The sequence below is a fragment of the Gadus macrocephalus genome, chromosome 17 (assembly GCF_031168955.1).
Source record: "Gadus macrocephalus chromosome 17, ASM3116895v1".
NCBI classification, from domain to species: Eukaryota; Metazoa; Chordata; class Actinopteri; order Gadiformes; family Gadidae; genus Gadus; species Gadus macrocephalus.
In genome coordinates, this window is record NC_082398.1 from 13,296,391 (window position 1) to 13,320,174 (window position 23,784).

Sequence of the window (23,784 nt, forward strand, 5' to 3'; positions counted from 1 at the left end):
ACGATTTCAGAATTGGTGTAATGTGATCATATTTTTTGGTCTTTGTTAGAACTCTAGCAGCAGCATTCTGAACAAGCTGAAGCTTCCTCAGAGTTTGTTTTGGGAGACCTGTAAGGAGACCATTGCAGTAATCAAGCTTACTAGTTGTTACGAACCGCCGGTCGGGCTCACACCCCGGACCGAGTAACACAAACTGAAAGACAGGACTTACGTTGAAGCAGACGTTTTATTTTGCAGACGCTGCCTTGTACATGGCGGGACGGTTATTAAATCAACGAAAGGAAAGATAATAAAACAGAAAGAAAACCCTAACTAACCCTAACTCTCAGGGACCCAAAGTAAAAGGGAATGTGAATTAGTCGGGACCTATATCTACTCTGCTCCAACCTAACCTAAAACGTGAAAACAACCATCTCCAACCAACAACGTATAAAATGAAGTGAAAAGCAATAATGTTCCCACATGGGAAAAGCACGGCACTGGACCGCAAATTGCTAACACTGGTGAAACTAGTTCACGCATGAACGAACGGTGGCGTGCTGGACCAGGAACGAATCCACCGCCCTTGCAGTCTGGGCTGGGCGATCTTTATAGGCGACGTCAGGCCGCGGCGGGAACAACCAGCCTATAGGAGGAAAGGAATGCAGAACAGCGCAGCTGCGCAAAATCTCACATTTGTCCATATGGGAACGTAACACTAGTGATTAGGGATGGGAATCGAGAACCGGTTCTTGTTCAGAACCGGTTCCGAGTCAACCGATTCCTTGGAATCGTTAGCAAGCCTGCTTAACGATTCCGCTTATCGGTTCCGGTCGCAGCAAATGCGTCGTGACGTCACACACACGCTGCTTTGATTTGGTTCAGAACGCAGCAAACATGTCGCCGCCGAGGAAGAATCGCATTGTGCGTTCAAACCAAACGCGACGGGGCGATCCCATACAAAGTGAACGTAGAGACGCGTATAAGGGCGAGTTTGTCGCGGGAGAAAACCGGCGACAAGTTTTTGTCGTGATGACAGCCAATCAGCGTTCAACAGCGTGATAACTGAGTGACATGTGTAACGTAACAGCCAATCAGCGTTCAGCCGTCAAACTCAGTGCAGTGCAGTCCGGGTGAACCGCGGAATGGAGGAGAAAGTGATTGTTGCAGTTTGCGACTCCCGGATCTCTATATATAATAGTATATAATATATTATATACTATATTATAATTGTATATATAATATCACGGCCAACAGCTCTGTCGCCTCCGGATGGCCGTAGCGTGGGGAGCTCTCATAGGGATTGGGCTTCTCGGGGTTTGTTTACCGGCATTGCTATGGTTTCCGGTCTTGTGTGTTCCAACGGTTTATTAGGTAGGCCCATCTAATAAATCTCTGTCTAATCAATGCTTCATTTTGTTTATGTCAGTTTAATTTTGTTACAAGTTGAATGCAAATGAGCACTGTTAGAATTCCAAAAGGCACAAGCTCTTACTTGGCTGTTTTCAGTCTGTGTTTTTAGTTGTATGGCACATAATGATGGCATTTGGGCTTAAAAAGCGATATATTTTTTCGTCTAGACCAATTGATTTGAAAATGTACAATTTCCTAATACTAGAAGCACTTCTGATCAGATATTAAAGAGATGTAATGCAAACAAACACATTTATACTTATTTTCTCACCCAATGAGAATCGATAAGAGAATCGATAAGGAATCGGATCGATAAGCAGAATCGGAATCGGAATCGTGAAATTCTTATCAATTCCCATCCCTACTAGTGATAAAGGCATGTACAAGATTTTGTAAGTCTTCGGTGGACATGAGCCCTCTAAGTCTTGCTACATTTTTAAGGTGATAATATGCCGATTTTGTAAATGATTTGATGTGACTGTCGAAATGTAAATCTGAATCCATGATAACCCCTAGATTTCTGGCTTTGATTGAGGTTTTCAGGGACAGAGAGTGAAGGTGTTGGGTTACTTTAAGCCTTTCCGTTTTAGAACCAAATACAATTATCTCTGTTTTGTCCTCATTTAGTTGAAGGAAATTTCGGCACATCCATTCTTTCACTTGCTCAATGCACTGGCACAGCAGATCTATGGGCCGATAGTCATTTGGTGATGGCGATACATAGATTTGCGTGTCATCAGCATAGCAATGATGGTCACTATTGTTATTTTGCATGATTTGCCCTAGTGGGAGCATGTAGATGTTGAATAAAGAGGGTCCTAAGATCGAACCTTGTGGGACTCCACATGTCAGGTTGGTTGATTCTGATACAAAGTCGCCAATGGAAACAAAGTAGTTCCTATTTTGTAGGTAGGACCTGAACCAATTTAAGACTGTGCCTGAAAGCCCCATCCAGTTTTCTAACCTGTCCAGAAGTAATGTATGGTCTACAGTGTCGAATGCAGCACTGAGGTCAAGTAGCATTAGTATTGAGGTTTCGCCAGAGTCTGTGTTAAGACGGATGTCGTATGCAACTTTAATAAGGGCGGTCTCAGTGCTGTGAAGGGGTCGAAATCCTGATTGGAAGGTGTCATAGCAACCAGTTGATGCCAGGAAGTGATTAAGTTGCTGGAGGACAACTTTCTCAATGATTTTACTTATGAAGGGTAGATTTGATATTGGTCTGTAGTTGTTAATAATAGAGGCATCTAGGCTCCGCTTTATTAAAAGGGGTTTAATAACTAGTTTTCAAAGCTTTTGGGAAATTGCCTGACTGGAGAGAGTTGTTAACTATCTGCAATATGTCTACTGCTAGGCAGTCGAAAACATTCTTAAAGAGGTTGGTAGGTATAGTATCAAGGCAACTGGTGGATGGCTTTAGTTGTCACAGTTTCCACAAGATTTTGAGAGTCTATAACATTAAAGCATGCCATCCTTGCCACGTTATTTTTCCCTGAACAGGGTGGTAGTCCAACATTTTTGTTTGAAGTGGAGATATTGATGTCTGATACCTTCAATTTTATCACTATAAAAAGCTGCAAACTCATTGCATTTCTGCGTGGAATGGAGATCAGGTGGAATTTCTGTTGGGGGGTTGGTCAGTCTGTCAACAGTTGCAAATAGGGTTTTTGCATTATTAGTGTTGGTTTTAATGATATTGGAGAAAAATGTTTCTCTAGCATTTTTTAAGTCTAAATTGTAGGCACGGAGGCTCTCTTTGTAGATATCATGGTCAATATGAAGTTTTGTTTTACGCCAGATGCGTTCAACCTTCCTGCATTCTTTTTTCTGTGCTGTTACAGAATAAGCTTTTCTCCAGGGTGCCTTTTGCTTTCAAGAAATCGTTTTAACCTTATAAGGTGCAATGACATCCATGACTTTCAAAAAGTGGTCAGACAAGGAAGGATCAGTCACAGAGAGATCAGAAACATTGAGGCCCTTTGTGATAACCAGGTCTAGAGTGTGCCCCTTACAATGAGTAGTCTCTTTCACATGTTGAGACAGTTCAAATGTGTCCAAAATGGTAAAAAGTTTTTTTTGCACACTTTTTTTTTGTCATTCAAATCATCAGTATGAAAATTGAAGTCACCAGTTATAAGACAGTCAAAGTCTGTGGAGATGCTAGACAATAATTCTGTGAAGTCATCGAAAAAATTTGCAGAGTATGTGGGTGGCCTGTAAATAATTAATAGGAGAACTCTGGGGGAGCATTTCAATACAGCACAAAGGTATTCAAATGATGGAAAATCACCAAATAACATCTGTTTCCCCTGAAAAACATTTTTAAATATAACAGCAACCCCTCCACCTCTTTTTCCAGATCTACATGCATCAAAAAAGTTATATTAGGGAGGAGCTGTCTCTATCAGAACGGTTGCACTGTTATTTTGTTCCAGCCATGTTTCAGTTAAAAACATAAAATCCAGTTAAGAGGTGGTAATAAAATCATTAACTAAAAATGATTTGTTATTAAGAGACCTAACATTAAGTAGACCCATCCTGATGGTGTTGTTGATAGGCTTTAAGGTTGTTTTTGGTTTGGAGGCAATATGTATGAGATTTGTGAGGTTAGCAGTGTGTCTAAGTTTCCCTTTGTTTACTCTCTTAGTGGTTAAAGCAGGAATGCAAAAGTTGCCATGTTTTGACATAGGCAACCTTGGGTTCAGCAGATTATGCGAAACGTCCTTTATACTTTTTCTACGGCTGAACCCTTTTTTGTCTCAGTAATACTCAGGACTACTATCAGTACAGGGGGGGGGGGCTGGGGCTCCCTCCGCTTGGGTGTTATCAGCCTGTGGCCATGATGTGGCGATGCTATCATTGACACAGATGCAAGTTTGATGCCAACATATTCCAGTTTCTTAAATTCAGCTGGAAAACCGAAAAGGGAGAAGACAGTGGAGCTGGAGTTGTTGTTGTGGCTATGGGAGAGATGAGGCTGGAGGTCATCATCGATGGGGGAGTTGCCGTTCCTCGCCAAGCCAGCATCAGCGATCGGGGAAGGCACGGTGTCCATGGTGTCGGGCAGGCTGTTGTCTCTCTTCAAGGTCTTTGGTCTGTCTGCTATCTGTGTGGCAGATAGTGGCAGAGTAGATGTGTCGGGGAGGCTGTAGTCTCGCTTCTTCTCAACCTGTGCTCTGATTGTGGCCTGTGCGTCAGACCATGGAGATTTGTGGGAAAGCGAGAAGAGAAGATTGTCCCTTAACAGTTTTGAGCCTAACCTGTTTGGGTGTAGACCATCTGCTCTGAAAAGATATTTGCGCCCCCAGAACAAGTTGAAATTGTCAATAAAGCCCCTTCCTCTTTCATTGCAGACTCTGGAAAGCCATGTATTCAGTGCAAGTAGACGACTGAATCTGTTTATTCCCCTGTCAACTGCTGGTATGGGTCCACTGATGAATGACTTAATGTGTATTTTGTCCAGTGTATCCAACAGATCAGCGTAATCCCTCTTCAGAAGTTCTGACTGTTCTCTTTGAATATCATTAAGTCCTGCATTCACAATAATCTGTGAGATTTTGGGGTTTTCCAATATGATTGTGGCTAGTTTCTGGTTGATATCACTAACCATCACATCTGGGAAGTAGCATGTTTTGATCTTCTTACCGGTTATATCCTTGATGGTTGAGTCTCCTATAATCAGAGTGTCTGGTTCATCTGCTTTCTGTGAGATGGGCCCTTGTTGGCTTGAGGAGGCGGTGGTAGACGCATGCGCAGCTCGCCTCCGTGGCGACTGGTTCTTGTTCCATCTCTGACCGCACCGTCCGTCCGGACACATTTCAGGGCTGCACGGGTGGCCGACGCATGCACAGCTCGCCTCTCTGGCGACGGGTTCATGGTCGGTCTCTGTCCCCACTGTTTGTCCGGACGCATCTCGGGGCTCAAGGGTGCATGGGTGGCAGGCGCGTTCGTTGGCTTTTGAAGTGGCAGGAACCGGTTCTTCAGAGGCAGGGTTAACTTCAGTGACGGGCTAATCCGGCTGATACATGCAACTTTAGTTTTGGGTAGCTTAGCATTTGGCGTTGAGGGAACTTGTTGATTCACTTGGTGATTCACTTTGGTATGTTGTTTTGGCTTAGCGCCGACTCTGTGCCAGTGAGATGGAGCTGGAACTGTCTCTCTCTTGTCCAGCTTCGGGAAGGATACAGTGTAGCTTTGATCATCTTGTTGTGTATTTGTCTGAGTTAGCTCAGCAAACTCACCCATCGGCACTGTATCCTGGAGAAGTCCTTTGCATTTTTCTAATGCTGCTAGTCTCGTTTCAAATAAAGCCACTGTCTGTCGCAGTTTGGTGCAGTCTGTGCATTTCCCAGTCTCCGTGCCTGAGATATCCGAGTGATGATTTTTATGACTCCGGGAGTCATAAAAAGCCAAAATGTATTGTTGAATCGAGCAATGGAGGACGACGGAATCAAACTATATATTGTTAAGTATTAAAGCCATTATGTAGAGACATGATGAGAGTCTCTTAATTAAATTTACATTTCTACTTTGTATTAACGCTAAGTCAATTCTACTCTGTTTAAGAGTATTCGCAACAAGTTGCCTTCTTGAAAAATCCTTTCCAACGGGTGTAGGACTCTCCATATATCAACCAATTGGTTGTTCTCCATTAAATCCCTAAGGGTTCGCCTAGTGCTGTCCCCTTTGAATGTATTGTTTCTTGATGCATCAGTTTGTCAAAATAACATTAAAATCCCCCACAATCATACAATTAGAGTTGCACCACACATTCATACCAGCCAAGAAAACCCTCCTCTCCTTCTCCTCATTGGGTGCATGTAAATTAACTATTCTAAGTACCCTCCCCTCATAAACACAATCAACAACTATCAACCTCCCCTCTAAATCTCTATGAACTAAATTAATCCCCGTTATTTTATCACTGTTAAAACAAATCGCCACTCCCCTGGCCCTGGGAGTCCCTTCTGAAACATAAATCTGGCCTTTCCACAGCTTTCTGCTTGTATTAAGTATTAAGTAGTTATCCCATCTAGTCTCCTGCAAACACAGAATATCGGCTTTCAGATCTAGTATGGCTTTTCTTTTACACTCGGTTCTCAAACCGTTAACATTTAGAGAAATTATAACCAAGGCCATAAATAATAAAAAATAAAATAAGGAAAAAATCAACGAAAAAGAGCCAGCAAGCCCATTAACCTTCATTAGTTAATTAACTATTTTTGTTCTTCTTCCCACTCCCCTCCGTTTTTTGCTTTGCAGACAACCTTTTTTTCGCCTTCCTTAGCTCCTCCATGTCCACATCACTCCCCGAGCTCCCCTCCCTCACAGTTTCATCAACAAAATCCCCACTCTCCCCCACCTCATCATTGCCCCAAGTCATTTTTTGTACAGTTTACCCCTTCCCGTTTTTCACCTCTGCCTCTTCCGCTCTTGTCTCCCTGCCGCTGTGGCAGGCCCTCGCTCAGCTCTCCCTTCAGGCTCAGGTCTGCAGGCTGGCCCGAGGTGAGCTCCTCTTCCAGCAACGAGGGGAGGTCTTCCCCCCCAGAGTCATTGTCTTTGTCCATGCTCGTGTCCATGTCCTCATTCTCACCCTCCTCGTCCTCGCCACCACCGTCGTCCAGCGCCCCCGGTTCGCCACTGTCCGGCTGTCCTCTTCCACCGGGCATACGCAGTCTCTCTCCCTCCTCCGGCACGTCGGACATTTTGCCACCCCTGTGGCACACTCCCGTGCGTAGTGGCCTTGGCATCCGCAGTTGTGGCAGGTGTAGTCCGGGCACTCACGCAGGATGTGGCCAGGCTGCATACAACTCCCACACACCTTCATTTAGCGGTCATGGATTACTCTGAAAAATTCAATTCCAGTTGCAGTGTTGAATTTTGTGGAGTACGGCAAGGATTGCACAATCTCATTAAACTTAACACGTACGATCCTTGTGCCATCTGCTATATTTGTGCCTGGCCACATCCTCCTCTTAATGGGCGAGAGCGCCCGGACTCCCCACCCACTTAGTTTGTCAATTATCTCTTCGTCAGTTATGTACGCTGGCAGGTTGAGAAATGACACCACCAGCTCATTGTTGCACAGTTCTTTAGGAATTATTCTGGTGTTATTGACTTTAAAGCCGTCAAGCAGACGGTCCTTCCCCCTCTCTCCGCACACCCTCACCTCCAGCTTTCCGAGGGTCAGCACCCCACATGCTCTTATTTCGCCACACACAACTGCCATGGCCTTCATTAGTTCACCAATTGGTATCATGTCCCCGCACTGCTCCACGCATACCGTGAGCTTCTTTTCGTACTTGCGCTCCATTTTACTTGTCCTGTCCACTGCTTCTCCTCCAACCACCTGCTCTCGCCCGCCTCCAGCCGCCTTGCCATTTCCTTCTCTACTGCTCTCTCCTCCCGCCTCCTCCGCACTACTTCTTCCTCCTCTCAACCCGCCAGCTTCTTCCTTTTTCTTAACGTCCTCCTCCACCTCTCGTACTGCTCCATTCTCCGCCCCTCCAGCTCGCTGCCTGCCGGCACTCATTTCTCCCGGTGGCTTCGCCGAAGCTAGGCCCCGGATCATTCTTGCCTCCACAGGTCCATAAGCACGAAAAAACTGGAAATCAAAAGTAACTCCCCCAACAGTCTACGACTGTGGGGGACGAAAAAAACACAAAACTGGGTTGTAGAACCTGATAACAGCACTCCAAACTTCGAAAACACAGGAGCAAACAATTCACCATGCGTCTGTATACAGCCAACACTATGTACTCCGACACTGTAGGGGGCGTCAGGGTGGCATGGCCGTAAGCAATTATTGTCTGGACCATATTAGGTTTTATACAGGAGGAGTAGGTAAGGAGTGAGAGCGCTGCCGTGGCCAGAGACGGGACTTAGTAAGTAAAATTTATTTATAAAGCACATTTCACACAGCTTTCACTGACCAAAGTGCTGTACATAATAGTGATATAAATAAAATAAAATAAAATAAAGTAAAATAAAAATAAGTAAACAAATAATTACAATATGAGACGAGCAACAGTAGGCAGACAGATCAACAGAAACAATGACAACAGGAACAGAGACGGCAATGACAACAAGAGACATATACAGAGTTACAGATGGAGCAACAGCCGGAGGGTTAGGAAGCTGGGAAGGATAGAGTGAAAAAAATCATTGTTTCTGTTTGTACAGAAACAATGATTAGATCCATAATGAATGAATGAATATGTTATTCCAGACTCAGAGTTACATATTTGAACGCAATGTATTACACTGCTTGGGCGTCCCCGTTTGCGTGATCTTTTGAAGAAACGTAGCGTTGCAAAACCTGGGATGGACTACAGTGGGCCGCCGTCATTGCAGCTCTCTGCTGCTCCTTGCTAGCAGCGTCACTACACTGTACACATGTTTCACAAATAGAGTTTGGAGAGACGTTTTCAGTGTCTGTATGTTGCTTAAATTCTCCAAAACAGTGGGCGCTAAAGATCAGGGCATGGCAAGCCATTGCAGCCAATGAGCTCGAGTTGAAAAAGAAAATGGCTTACAGCACCTGGTATTCCCAGGCGGTCACCCATCCAAGTACTAACCAGGCCGGACCCTGCTTAGCTTCCGAGATCAGACGAGATCGGGCGTGCTATTTATTAAAAGACTACACATCGTCCCATGTATACATAATTAACACAAATATATACATACAACATCAAACATAGAGAAAACAAAGAAGATACTTCACATACATCTTAAACCAAATTAACTACAAATAATACTGAGGTAGCCAGCATGCTTTTGGAAAAACCGCCAACACACTGGCCCCTCACCAAATCAAGGAAATCATATTTAAAACACTAATTGACAAGACAGAAATTAGTTAGTCACCCTGCTGTCCTTTTAGCCGCACCTCCAGCCCGTAGGTGCCCCCAACGACTTATCCAATCTAGACAGAGTTACACACACAACATATATAAACCCTCTTCCCATACACTTTATCCAAAATCTATCTTCACTTCCCCATCATCTCCAATCACAATAAAAGTGCTCCCCTCCACAAACCCTCTAAGGAACTCATCTTCCCTAACATAACTATACACCATATTTACATCTCTTCTCATTATACTCCTAAAAACACTCCACACCTCAACTCTCTTCTTTTCATAATGGGCTAAATTTCTTCTGAGCTTGAAAGCAAACCTTGCATGGCTTAAAACATAATTTAACAAATTAACATTACATCCTTTCACCTTACTTGTCACCCCAAACAACCACAACTCTCTCCATTCCATTCTCTCCACAAACCCTCCTCGCCAACATCTGTTTATTAATTCTTTAATTTTCACAAAGTATCCCTCCAACTCACAGCATTCAACAAACTCATGCATACACGTTTCCACCCTGTTCTATACTAACTTGTACTTGTTAATATAATATAATAAAGAACGAGACGGGCGCGGTAGATTCATTCAACGAGTATCATTGTATTCTTCCTCTTCTCACGCAACGTCACATTACACAGTTTCAGTACAACACTAGGTAAGTGCGCCATCCGGTGGTGTAGTGGAGTAACAGGAACAGCACATAATAAGACTGAATACACAACACCCCCCCACCCCGCACACATCACATTCCTTCTTCACATTCACATTAAACCTACTTATTATTAAATAGTTAAACACCCTATTGTGCCGTAAAAGGAAGTAAAAATGTTCACATTCAATACAATTCCATTTCACTCTTAAATTTCTCCATATTTCCCCTACATCCATATCATTCATAACTCTTACCCATACTTGTCTCCTCACTTCTTTCCCTCTTAAACATCTATACATTACTCTCGTTTTCACACTCGTCAGACTCGCCCTCCTTTCTCCTTCCCCCACATACATTTCTATCTCTCCTTCTCCATTCACCACAGCCTCTCTCTCAATCATTCCAACCCATTCTCTCGGCATTCCCTCCTTGATCCTTTCCAACACCCCCTCCACCGTACCCAACCATATTTCATCACCTCCTTCCCTCAACTCGTCTACCATTACCTGTGCCCTCATAAACCCAGGTACACACTCGTAAACTAAATCCTTCACCTTTCTAACCCCTGCTCTCCATATCACCCTGTTATAAATTGTGTCCCCTTCAAATGTAATTTTTGGATTTAAAAACACTGGTTGCTCCCATACCTGCCTCACATTCTTACACTCATACTGCACACATTTCACAAACTCCCCACGCTCCCAACACCTCCTTATAAAACTCAGAAACTCCACTCAACATACCTTTCATTAGTTCCATATACAGTCCACTCTCTCCACATCCACCACATTTATTAATTGCTTCCCTTAAAAACACCTTCCATATATGATCCCTCTTGTCCTTTAAATATCTCACCACCATTTTCACCCTGTGTGCTTTCTTGTGCAAGTGCTTTCTTTTTCCTTTCTAAATTAATCAATTTTAACCCACATCCTCATACTCATTTTCCATCACCTCCCTGTCCATCCAAACTCCCTTCCCATCCCACACAAACTCACTCACCATTCTCTCCACCTCCTTCAAAACTCTCTCAGGCACATCCAACACATTCATTGCATACACAAGCTTGTTCTTTACCAGCGCATTCACAACCGTCACCTTCCCCTTCAGCTTCAACCCTCTAAGTTTCCAAAACCCTAACGTCTTCCTAATACCATTCACTATCCCTTCAAACTGCATATCTCTCCCTTCTCTATCCTCTATCCCTATATTCACACCTAACATCCTAAAATAATCCTTTTTCTCTTTCAATCCTATCTCCCTCCTACCTGCTCTCTCCACTCCTACATACATGATTTCTGAAATTTCTATGTTTATTTTTGCCCCTGATGCCCTGCCATACAACTCTACACTACTTAAAACCTCAATTACACTTTCCCTGTCCCTTACTGTAACTGTCGTGTCATCTGCATACTGATATAATTAACTTACCTGCCCCTCTGGTAACTCTATACCCCTAATCTTATCATTTTGCAATAGTAGTGCCGCTAGCGGCTCTGCCGACAAGGAGTACAGCAGAGCCGACAGCGGACAGCTTTGCCTAACCGACCTTTCTAATCTAAATGCGTCTGTGACTATCCCATTAATTTTAACACAACTCACTGCCCTGTCATACATTCTCTTTATCCATCCTACCAACCTGTGCCCAAAACCAAGTTTTCCTAACACTCGGTATAAATAATCAGGATCCACCCTATCAAATGCTTTATTCAAATCTGAACTTACAACTATCCCCCCTTTATCTCTCTTCATATATTTTATTATGTCCCTGATACTGCTTATTGTGTCTGCTATGTCCCTACCTGGTATGCTATATGCCTGTGTGCTTCCCACCACCTTCCCTATTACTTGTTTGACCCTATTGGCTAACACCCTTGCTAAAACTTTATAATCACCATTCGGCATACTAAGTGGCCTATAATTCTGTAGTCTATCCCTACTCCCTTATATATCATAGTAACTAACCCTGTCGACATGCTAAGCGGCATCTCGCCCTTCTCCTCTATCCATCTAAATAATCTATCTAGCACTGGCACTAATTCCTCTCTAAACTCAACGTAAAATTCTCGAATTAACCCATCTATCCCTGGACTCTTATTTCTGCCTAACCTTCCCATAGCTTCATTTATTTCTCCCGTCCCTATTCCTCTCTCACACATCTCCCTATCATCATTGCTCACCCTAGCTTTCACACCGTCCAACACCTGACTCATACTCTCATCAACTTCTTCTTTCCTAAATAATTCCTTATAAAAATCTTCTACTCTTTCAGCTATCCCTACAAAATCTGTAATCATCTCTCCTTCCTTTCCTTCCACCTTTTCAAAATAATTCTTCTTCTGCTTCATCTTTTCTAACCCTACAAAGAACCCTCTACATTTCTCTCCCTCAATCACATATCTAGCCCTACTTCTGACTATTGCTCCCATACACCTCCTCTGTTCTATCTTCTTTAGTTCATCTTTAATTCTAATATACTTCCCCAAATCATAACCTACCACCTCATCCGCTCTCTTTGCCTCTCTAGCTAAATCTTCATTTAACCTCCTCTCTCTCTCTCTCTGTATCATATTCCTGCCTCTACTATAACCCATACTCAATTCCTTTATCTCTTCTTTCAAACTCTCCCACCACCTCCCAATGTCCTCATACATTCTCTCATTCTTCCTCCTCAATATACATTCTCTCACTTTCCTTTTGTACTTTTCTTCTCTCAGCAACTCACCATTCATACACCACACTCCCCCCTCCTCTCCTCTCAACTCCCTGACTTAAGTTAAACCCTAACACCATGTGATCGCTGAGCGCGGTAACCTTATAATCAATTCTCCCTATCCTACCAGCTATGCCCTTTGTGCTCAAGACTAAATCTATCCTACTCTGTTTAAACACCCCTCTCACCGCTTGCCTCCTTGAAAAAACCCTCCCCTCTGGATTCCTTTCTCTCCACACATCTATCAAACCTTTCACTCTCATAACCTCTTTCAACACACCTCTTGACGAGTCATTCTTGATACACACACTCGCAGACGCATCCAACCTCCCACACCACACGTTAAAGTCACCCACCACCAAACAGTTCTCACCACACATTCCTCCCAATCCCCCAAAAGCTCCCTCCGCCGCGCTGCTCCGCTCCTTTCGCTCGTCCGTCCCTCTCGCCGCACTGTCCACGCTGCTGCCGATCTCCTCCCTTTCCTTCTCTCCTCCCGTCTCCGGTGTCTCTTCCGCTGCCGTCTCGTCCTCTCCCATTCCTTTCTGCTCCTCGTCCTCATCCATCTGCTCTCCTTCCCCGCCGACTCCCACGCCACTCTTTTCCGCTCCAGTCGCCTCAGCTCCGCTTCCTCCTTCTCCTCCCTCTCCTCTCGGCCGCTCCTCCTCCTCGCCGACATCCATCTCCTGGCTCCAGCCTTCTCCTCCTTGTTGCCTCTGTTCCTCTTCTGTTCCGCACTCTCTTGCGTAGTGCCCCTGTTTATGGCCCCCTGTGGCATCTGAAATCTGGGCAATCCCTCAAAATATGCCCCGGTTGGATACACATCTTGCACACCTTCTCCTGTTTATCGTGGATCAATATTGGGGGCCCGTAGCAGTGTTGAACTTCGTTGAGTACGGCAGTGACCTCACTAAATCATTAAATGTAACTTTAAGAAACCTGGTCCCGTCTGCAATTTTGGTACCGGGCCACATTCTCATTTTAATAGGTGAAACAGCTGAGACCCCCCACCCTTGTAGTTTACCGATAATGTCCCTGTCCGAGGTGTATGCCGGCAGCTCCAAAAACGAAACCAACGTTTCGTCATTAGTGAGCTCTTTTCGCAATTACACTAATCCCTCTTATTTTGAAACCGTCCATCAATTTCTCTTTCCCACATTGTTAATTCATATTTTTTCAATCCAATTTTGCGGCAAGCCATCAGCTCCCCGCACATCTCTTTCGTGGCTTTCATCACTTCCACACCGTCACTTCATCTTCACCGATCAGTTCCACACTCACTGTCAGTTCTTAATCATATGTATTTTCTTTATCTCCAGCCTCTTCGCCCCTCTGGTCTTTCTTTCCGTGATCTACTCCATTCAAGCCTTTTCCATTTCCATTTTCCGTTGCCATTTTGTCCGTCCACGGGATAATCCTTGCCAAAACAATGGGAGAATTGTGATGTATAGACAAAAATCAAAAAAATAAAGTACCTTCTCAAGCACAAACGATCAGGGTGCTCAGGGTGGTATGGCCGTAAGCAATAATTGTCGGGACCATATTAGCATTTATACAGGAGGAGCACGTAAGGAGTGAGAGTTCTATCGTGGCCAGAGACGGGACTTGTACAGAAACAATGATTCGATCCAGAATGAATTAATGAATACGTTATTCCAGACTCAGAGTTCCATATTTGAACGCAATGCAGCTTGGGCGTCATCGTTTGCGGGATCTTTCAAGTGCCCCTGTCTGCAGCTCGCAGATCGAGGAGGAGCTTAAATTTTCCCTAAATGTGGGCTGGTCTAAACGTTTAACCCGTGGTTTCACCCCCGCAGGCGCCATCTGGTGGCGGAGATCCGGCATTCTCAAACGTCAATGCAGCACAGCACAATGACTTAATGTGGAAAAAGGTTCATGCATTTGATAGACTTAGACATTCATACTTTTAACTTGTCAAATGACTTTTTTTTACCATGAAAATAAATATATATATATATATAAACCATAGCATTAAATATATAGCATACCATAGCATTTCCATAAGAGTATAGACACATATTATTTTGTACACTCAATTATATTAGCTAAGTCAAATAAACCAAAGACAGAAGACTTTGCATCAATGATTTTTATTTTCACCCCAGGCAAAAAAATTTTGATCTGCAAAGAAAAAAAAAAAAGTTTTAGCCTAGCCAAATACATTCCTTAAGCTTCCATAAATGTTTAACAATGGCAAGTATCAGGGTATTTTTCTGGCCCATAACAAGCAACCCTGTTCCCGGTATCCAGTTCTGTCAATTTCCCAGCGTCTAGAAAGGAAACAGTTTGCGGTTCTTATAGGCACAATAACAATGCAAGATGTAAAAGAGATCATTTAAATAAGTGGAGGGATTACGATTTAGTCTAGCAATAGTTGACTACCAGACTATTTAATCACATGACCTCTCACCCGTAGCCCTCCTTGCACTCGTCACCGTTTTCTGTCCTGCAATCGGTCTTCTTCAGACCTTAGTGATTTAATGACAACATAAATTCACTATGAAAACATTCATGTTGGTCTGTTGACAGTGAGTAAAACAGTTTTTTTGTGATTTGATTCAAAAGTGTGATATTCAGGGCACTTACAGCTAAGGGAAGTTCTGCAGGAGAGCGAGACACAACCAACTCTAATTTGCAGAATGTTTTCCTTTGAAGAAGGAAATGCAGGAAGATGTTAATATGTTGTAAAAAAAATAACACCTTGTACACTAAGCATAATGTGTCACGATTTACGCATACCTCTCTGAAATCACAATTGGCCCCGATACAATGTACAGAGTGTCACGGTTTGACCGTGACACCAATGATTGGATGTGTTGGCAATCGAAAGGCAACATCTTTGAGCAAAGTCAGCATTCAAACGACACTGGTCGACCTCACAGATGATCTTCTGTGCTGGCCCCCACATATTCCTGATTACATGTATGGGTGTTGAAGGACCACTAAAAGATTTTTCAACTGCAAACACACCATGTGTACCATCGATACACTGACAGGCCAAAAATCTGTCCTTCGTTATCGTCTAGAGGAGGTTGGTGTGTTTTCTCCTGCAGTGTGTTTTGAAGTTTCTTTTGTTTAAAATCAACTTGCAATGAGGACAACTGAATTTATTTTGCTCACTTGATGCTCTAGTGGCCGTGGAACATTCTGCAGGAGCCAATGGGAGCTGAGTGGGGGCCACAGGGAGCTGAGGGAGCTGAGAGGGGGCCACGGGGAGCTGAGGGAGCTGAGCGGGGGCCACAGGGAGCTGAGTGGGGGCCACAGGGAGCTGAGCGGGGGCCACAGGGAGCTGAGCGGGGGCCACAGGGAGCTGAGCGGGGGCCACAGGGAGCTGAGCGGGGGCCACAGAGTGCTATGCAGGGGCTGCAGCTTGCACCTCCTCCTGGTGTATTTGTAGGTGCCTTACCAATTGCAATCGATTTCTAAGTGTTGCTGCACAATAGCAACAATGAAAATGTGTTGCCGTCCGACAACTTAATCCACACTTGATTATTGTGAAATCTGTAAGGGAGGAATAAAGGAAGTAAGATTCATACTTATATATATACTTATAATACAAATTGATTTATTTCTGTCATATTTTAGATAAGCACCTTTGTGTTTCACTGACGAATGGCCTTTTACATGGTTGTCAACCTTATATTTTGCACCCACGTATTTATAGAAGGGACAGTGGAACAGTTCACTGTTGGTGATGTTATTAATGTTTTGTGTATCACCATCAAAAAGTATACTAATGTGTCTAATAATATCAGAGGGGAAAAGAATAAACATTAAAAGGCACAGCATCACTTAAACCCCTGCTAAAACATAACTTTTACCATCTGAAATTGACACTGACATTTTGATATTTTTTACCACATTGACGTCATCAGGGATGGCCTCAGGAAGAGGAAGTAAATCAGCCTGAGCTTGACCATGGAGAGCATGAGAGGCCTCCAGCCCAGGATGTGGGGCTCCATGTAGCGGGGGGTACCGCAGTGGGACACCTGACACACACACACACACACACACACACACACACACACACACACACACACACACACACACACACACACACACACACGTACGAAGGAAACACAAGGTCAATCAAAGTAGCTGTGGGTAAAGGCCAATTTCCACCAGAACCGGCACAGAAGCGCCACGGCAGCGAAGCGGCTGTGTTCCGTACTGCAATCCCCACTGGAAGCGGCACGGACACGTTCCGACTGATGGCTCAAGACGTGCATAATTATAATAATTATTCATACAATATTATTCACGAGTTATATTCAAACCATATATATTCTAATATACATTATAATATATATATATATATATATATACATATATATATATATATATATATACATATATATATATATACACCTTATAATCAACCATACACATAACCCATTAAATAAGGTAGACCTAACATTTCTAGATGTCATGGCACCGTCCACTCGCGACACTGGACTTGCGAGGCATCGACGCAGACTTTCATTTCTTCTTTGCCACTGATAAGCTATTGATACCATAGATAGGCTGTATAATATTACAATACCCTGTGAATTGCATAGGGATCGATGTGAGCTCATGAATATTCATGAGCAAAGGCAAACTGATTGGCTGTAGTCGTGTTCTGAGACACGGCAGCGAACCGGCAACTTTCAGAAATAGAAGAGGCAAGTATCGTAAACGAAGTGCCTGTTTGGGGATGGTTCCGTGCCGTGCCGGTGCCGTATCCAGTGGAATAGCCTACATTGACTTTAATGGTTTCTATTATTTTCGGCGACCGGTTCGCTGCCGTGCCGCTTCCGTGCCGGTTCCGGTGGAAATTGGCCAACAAACGGACACAAAGAATGAATAAATGAATGTATTTCATTACATTTATTTTGATCATTGTCAACGCAGAATTCCAATATCAAAATGTAATGCACTATGCAAAGAGTAAGGCCATGCATTAAATGTTGATATTCTAGGGTGACCATATTTTCATTTGGGAAAACCAGGACACCTTGTCGGGGGGGGGGGGGGGGGGGGGGGGGTTGAAGGTGGGGCGGGGCGGGGTGGCTGGGGGGTGGGCGGTCATGTGGAGGATGCTGCTGCTTTAATAGTATTTTATTATTATTCAATTATACCGTTATATTATATTATATAGATAGAACTAGATATTTACAGTTGGTTTATTAAAAATGCTTTTCAGTAAAAGTCAACAATAACTCCAATAACAAATGATAATTTTATTCAAAATGCTTGAGTCAACAATTCCTGTAATGAATGAACAGCACAATGAAAGAAATAATGTTGCATCTTAACATGCTTCACTTAACAAGTTAACAATAACTCTGAACTCGAAATAACACTTAGCCTCAGTAATGAACAAAATAAAGTCTGTTTTGTAGGGCTATTGGGGGGGGGGGGGAATTAACCAATGAGCTGATTAACAATCATTGAAAATAATTAAAATAAATAACAAATGAGCTCATTTACAATCAGGTAGCCTATTGGAGAAAATAAATTAACAAATGAGCATAATACAAAAAAAAACCTCTTGTATACTCGAAAAAATTACTTAAAATATACAAAAAAAATAAATAAATATCAACACACCATCTTAACTTCCCTGCTTAATCCTCGTCTCCCTCTTCATCTGTTTTGTCCTCCTCTTCGTCTGGTTTTTCTTCCTCGTCCTTCTTTGCCCATTTGTATTTAGCTGTAGAGCTGATCTTCTTCAGCAGTGTCTTGTGGCCCAACATGTACGTGTGAAAGTCCTTGCATGACATATCTTTGAGATTGTATTGCACAAATAGGATCCCTTTCAAAGATGGAACTGAGAGCTGGTTCCTCTCCTTTGTCCACTGGCTCTGCATCAGTGAAAACACTCTCTCCACATTTGCATTATGTGGAGAAAGTGCGAAGACAAACTGCCATCCTCAGCAGCTCCGAGTAGCATCCGATGCTTTTGGCCTTCTCGAAGTACTTGACCCACCTCTGGTGCACCTGCAGGCCCATGAATGCTTCATCCTCACTGCAGCTTTCCACAAATTTCTTTAAATTGGACACTTGGTCAAAGCATTTCACATCGTCAATTGCCACCCCTTTCTCCTCAAGGTACTTGATGCAGGCCTCCACATCATCCCACTTAGGTGCCTCGCTCATGTCCATCCACATGAAAGGTGTGAATTCTTCCATGGGCGCCATCCATTTCTCCAGGTACTCCAAGCATGAGCTATACATGCCTAGCACATCCGCCATGAACTTGTCACATCCCTCTCCAAGTCCTTCTCTGCGGTGTGCGGCAAGCAGTCCCTTGACTTTCAGGGACATGAAATTATTGGTCTTCCGTTCAATAACAACGTTGTGGATGCTGCTCAATATTTTCTTGATTTCCATGATGGAGTTGTCCTCCCTTTCCATCTCCTGAATGTGGCAGTGGAAGATGGACATGAGGGAGTGCATGTGCCACAAATACACCTCACTAAAAGGGTTTTCAAAAAAAACCTTGATCATCACAGGTGGCTTTTCTTGGGATAAAAAGAATGCTTTTAGAGCAGGGAACATCTGCAGCATCCTCTCTATTCCTGGGAATAGAGAGAGCCACCTGGTCTTGCTGTGTGACAGCATCCTCCTGTATTCCACATCCACAAAATCGCAGTACTCTTTGAGGGACTCTGTGCGCACAGTGTATATGTGGAAGTACTGGTAGATTTTGAAAATGATATTTTCAATGTTCACATTAAGCCTATCTGCCCCGTGATGGACACAGTTGTTAAGGATATGTGCTGGGCATCCCACGCCAATCAATGTTTTGTTTTGTAGCAGCCTCTTCAAATGTGCAAACACATTATTTCCCCCTTCGTCACGCCGAGTTCCACCAAAATTGGTGTTGCAATTGTCGCCGGTAAATGCGACGCATTTGGAGGCCAAATTGTTTTTCGTCAATGTTTGCATTAAGTAATTGGCGATGGTTGTTGCAGTCTCGTTGGGTGTATCTTGCACTTCTATTAGTTTACTCTGAACACCACCCGCCTTCCAATCAAAATACTGAATAATGATGGGGAAGATTTTCACCGCACCATGATTGCTCCCATCAGTACTTACACCACAATAAGGGATGTCTTTTAGTGCTTCGTGCGCCACTTCTACAGAATGCGGTGCCAGTACACTATCAACAATAGCCTCGGTCTTAGTTCGGGCACAACTAAACTTTTTAGCAGTGTCTGAATCGGGGAGGGTCTTTTTGAGCAATGCACTAGTGCAGTCCATGGATCTGTAACTGTTGTGGTGTTTCACTGTGTGAAATGACCATGCAGCCTCCGCTGCATTCACTGCATCCTCGTTCCCTGGTCTGAGAAAGTACTGTGTGATCGAGCTAGCACTACCCTCGCCTCGGACAGCTGTTTTGTGCTTCTCGGTGTCCAGGTGGATTTTCAGATCTCTTGCACCTCCATTGGACACCGAGACATATGTGCCTGCTTTGCACACTGTGCACAAGGCTTCCCATTTGTCTCGACCCGGTCTGAAAGCTGGGAAACTCTTTAGTAATTCGTCGGTAAACGAACACTTGCGCTTCGGCATGTTGCTTGCGTATGACTGACAGTCACGTTGTCTACGTTCTGATTAATAGGGCTGACAGCATAGGGGCGGGGATTAGGCTACGTCGCACGCAGCGCCGTGGGCAGTGCCCTAGTGCATGTAAATGTAATGGTCCAAAGAAGGTAATTTTAAAAACCAGGACATTTCCTCACTTTCTAAAAATAACCCGGGACACCCGGGACAGGACGTGAAATACGGACATGTCCCGGGAAATACGGACGTATGGTCACCCTAGATATTCAAATCCTGTTATTATGCCTTATCATACTCTAATTCAAGTGATATATTCATTGATTACCTTCTTTATTTCTCTCAGACATACTCGAGGGTAGAAACACACTCAAATACAGCGCATTAGTTACTGTTTTTATAAACCTGGATGAAATATGATTTTTTTTAAGCATTGCAGTGAACCTACCTGACCAGAGAAAATCAGTACATGGACAGTCAGTCAGACAGGAAGACAGACAGAGAGGAGTTCTTAAAAGAACTGTTGGTTTTGTAATGTGTGTGTTATGTGGTGCAATGTGGTGCAATGTCGTGGTGCAGTGTGCGTGTGCCAGCTGTGATAGGATGTAGATAAAATATACAGGCAAATCTGGAGGGGAAAAGCAAAATTTAAATCTGAAACATCACGAAACATATTTTACCAATGTGGTTTAGAGAATATTACCATGATAAGCCCACAATATTGGAGTTAATTTAATCGTCTTCATATGTTGACGCCATGCACGAAAGGGTTAAAAAAGCTGAAAAACACTGCCTAAATGCTCTTATTCAAACGACCTCATGACATAAACATGATTCCTATGCATGTTACTTGCATGAATATTTTAATGATCAACTTGTTGGTATATCCATACATTAGTTTATAATGTACACGAACAGAGAGCGGCAACTTACCACTAGGCAGAAAAGCGCGCAGTATTATGGACTCAGACGCAAATACGTTCTCCCGCTTTCTGCTTAAACGTTTAAGCCAGCCCACATTTAGGGAAAATTTAAGCCCCTCCTCGATCTGCGAGCTGCAGTCAGGGGTTACTCTGATCTTTTGAAGAAACGTAGCATTGCAAAACCTGGGATGGACTACAGTGGACCGCCGTCATTGCAGCTCTCTGCTGCTCCCTGCTAGCAGCGTCACTACACTGTCCACATGTTTCACAAATAGAGTTTGGAGTGTTACGTATTTTAAGAATCTAAGCTACCCACACATGGACCCAATGAAGCAGGACCAAACATATAAGCCGTAAATACTATACATAGCCACAAGGGGAGCAAGACCTTATTGGAGGCTGCTCCAGCCACAGATAGCAGCACCTTTAGATATATGAAGAAGCCGAAGCCATTACGGCACCCCGGCCACGCCCACTAGGCCACGCCCACTTGACGGTCTCTACCTGTGCACTCGAGGTGGAGAGCATCAGAGATTTTCAGCGACACCCGCGAAGGGTCACGGCCCCCTCCCCGTGGCCCGTAGTAGCTAGAGTTATTATCTCTCACACGTGTTCAACACGATTCCTAGACTTTCGTTCCATAGTCAGTTACCATACCGAAACATGCCTACTTTAACAATAAAGTGAGTTTAAAGCAATCCCGGATTTGAACCCTTTCCTTAAAGAACTATTCAGCAGGAGAGACGTTGTCAGTGTCTGTATGTTGCTTAAATTCTCCAAAACAGTGGGCGCTAAAGATCAGCGCACGGCAGGCCATTGCAGCTAATGAGCTTGAGTTGAAAAATAATAATGTTTACAGCACCTGGTACTCCCAGGCGGTCACCCATTAAAGTACTAACCAGGTCGGACCCTGCTTAGCTTCCGAGATCAGACGAGATCGGGCATGCTCAGGGTGGTATGGCCGCAAGCAATTATTGTCGGGACCATATTAGCTTTTATACAGGAGGAGCACGTAAGGAGTGAGAGCGCTGCCGTGGCCAGAGACTGGACTTGTACAGAAACAATAATTAGATCTATAATGAATGAAAGAAATGAATGAATGAATACGTTATTCCAGTCTCAGAGTTCCATATTTGAACGCAATGCATTACACTGCTTGGGCGTCAACGTTTGCGTGATCTTTTGAAGAAACGTAGCGTTGCAAAACCTGGGATGGACTACAGCGGACCGCCGTCATTGCAGCTCTCCGCTGCTCCCTGCTAGCAGCGTCAGTACACTGTCCACATGTTTCACAAATAGAGTTTGGAGAGACGTTGTCAGTGTCTGTATGTTGCTTAAATTCTCCAAAACAGGCCACATATGCCCTTACCAATTAAAGAGTCTTCTTTATCACGCTAAGGAGGGATCCGGAGCCTAGAGAGGCGTCCAGCTCATAAAGGAGGCCATTCATCATGTGTCAATTCTAGAGATACGAGCGGTCAAGATGTTCGAGAGACCCAGACGCTCAAGGCCACAAGAACAAGTGTAATTCCCGCACATAGCCACAAACAAAGTTGCAATGCCAACACATAGCCGCAAGGGACAGCACAAAGACACATACGGGTATCCAGGGGCGCGGGAGTTCAGCACCATGCTTAGCCAATCAGAGCACATAACTGAGTCCACGCCTGCCCAGTAGATAAGTCCCAACACATAGCCCAGGGGGTTAGAACGCTCCAGGTAAAGCATCCTTTTGAATGCCCTACTAAGTGTATCTCCACGCGTGCTTATACAATTCTCCTCCTTTTGTTTCATAGTATGCTAGTATACCCTTTATGTTTTTTTTATCAATCAAAATAAATAAAAACAGTCTCACAAATTAAACCACCCTCAGAAACAGCACAAACAATTTACTAAACAAAAAAAAATGTTTAGCCCTCCTAAATCAACCCCCGACCTTTTGACCTTTAAGGCCTACACTCCAAAAAAGTATACATACACAACCCAAAACCAAACACAATCCCCACTACAATATACATTTGTCCCACAAATTAAATCTCCCTTCCAAAAAAGCCCTAAAGTGCATCCAGTATTGTCAATAGCACAGCCCTTTAGTTTCTCTTTTAAATTAAAAATATGAACCAGACAGCAAAAACAGAATCTTTTCCCCAATACACTTACCCTCGAAATTAAACCGCCCCTCAGTCCCAAAACACAAACCAGACAACAAAAACAGAATCTTTTAACCTTGAACACCTACCCACAAAATTAAACCACCCGTCAATCCCACAAAACCAGACAACAAACACAGAATCTTTTAACCTCGAACACTTTTAAAAATTAAACCACCCCTCATTCAAAAAAACACACAAAACCCAAATCCCACACAAAACTCCCTCACTCTCCCACCTCCAAAATTAAGCCTCCCCTTTAAACCACCCAAATCAACCCCAAACGGTGCCCTGCTCAGTCATCCATACAATTCCATTCTCATTCACACCACATACTCCCGTGCTCTCTACAAACATACTCACAAACAAACTCTCATCCACAACATACAGCATTCGTTAGTGTCTTTTCCATTCATTCACAAACAACCTCCATACATCCAACTTTCTCCTTTCATACAGTGCAAAATTGCATCTGTTAAAAATCGCCCTCCTTGCGAACCCAAAGATCATGTTGATCGTTTTC

General features: G+C 43.7%; 1 long non-coding RNA gene and 1 pseudogene across 1 annotated transcript; both read right to left on the reverse strand.

Moving 5' to 3' along the window:
• Nucleotides 1–14,711: 14,711 nt before the first annotated feature.
• On the reverse strand, nucleotides 14,712–15,472 carry LOC132445606 (uncharacterized). Its single transcript, XR_009522658.1, has 2 exons — nucleotides 15,051–15,472; nucleotides 14,712–14,910 (listed from the first exon to the last, which is right to left on the reverse strand). It is a non-coding gene; the product is annotated as an uncharacterized LOC132445606 (long non-coding RNA).
• Nucleotides 15,473–21,961: 6,489 nt separating this feature from the next.
• Nucleotides 21,962–22,080, reverse strand: LOC132445812 (5S ribosomal RNA; annotated as a pseudogene).
• Nucleotides 22,081–23,784: the final 1,704 nt, after the last annotated feature.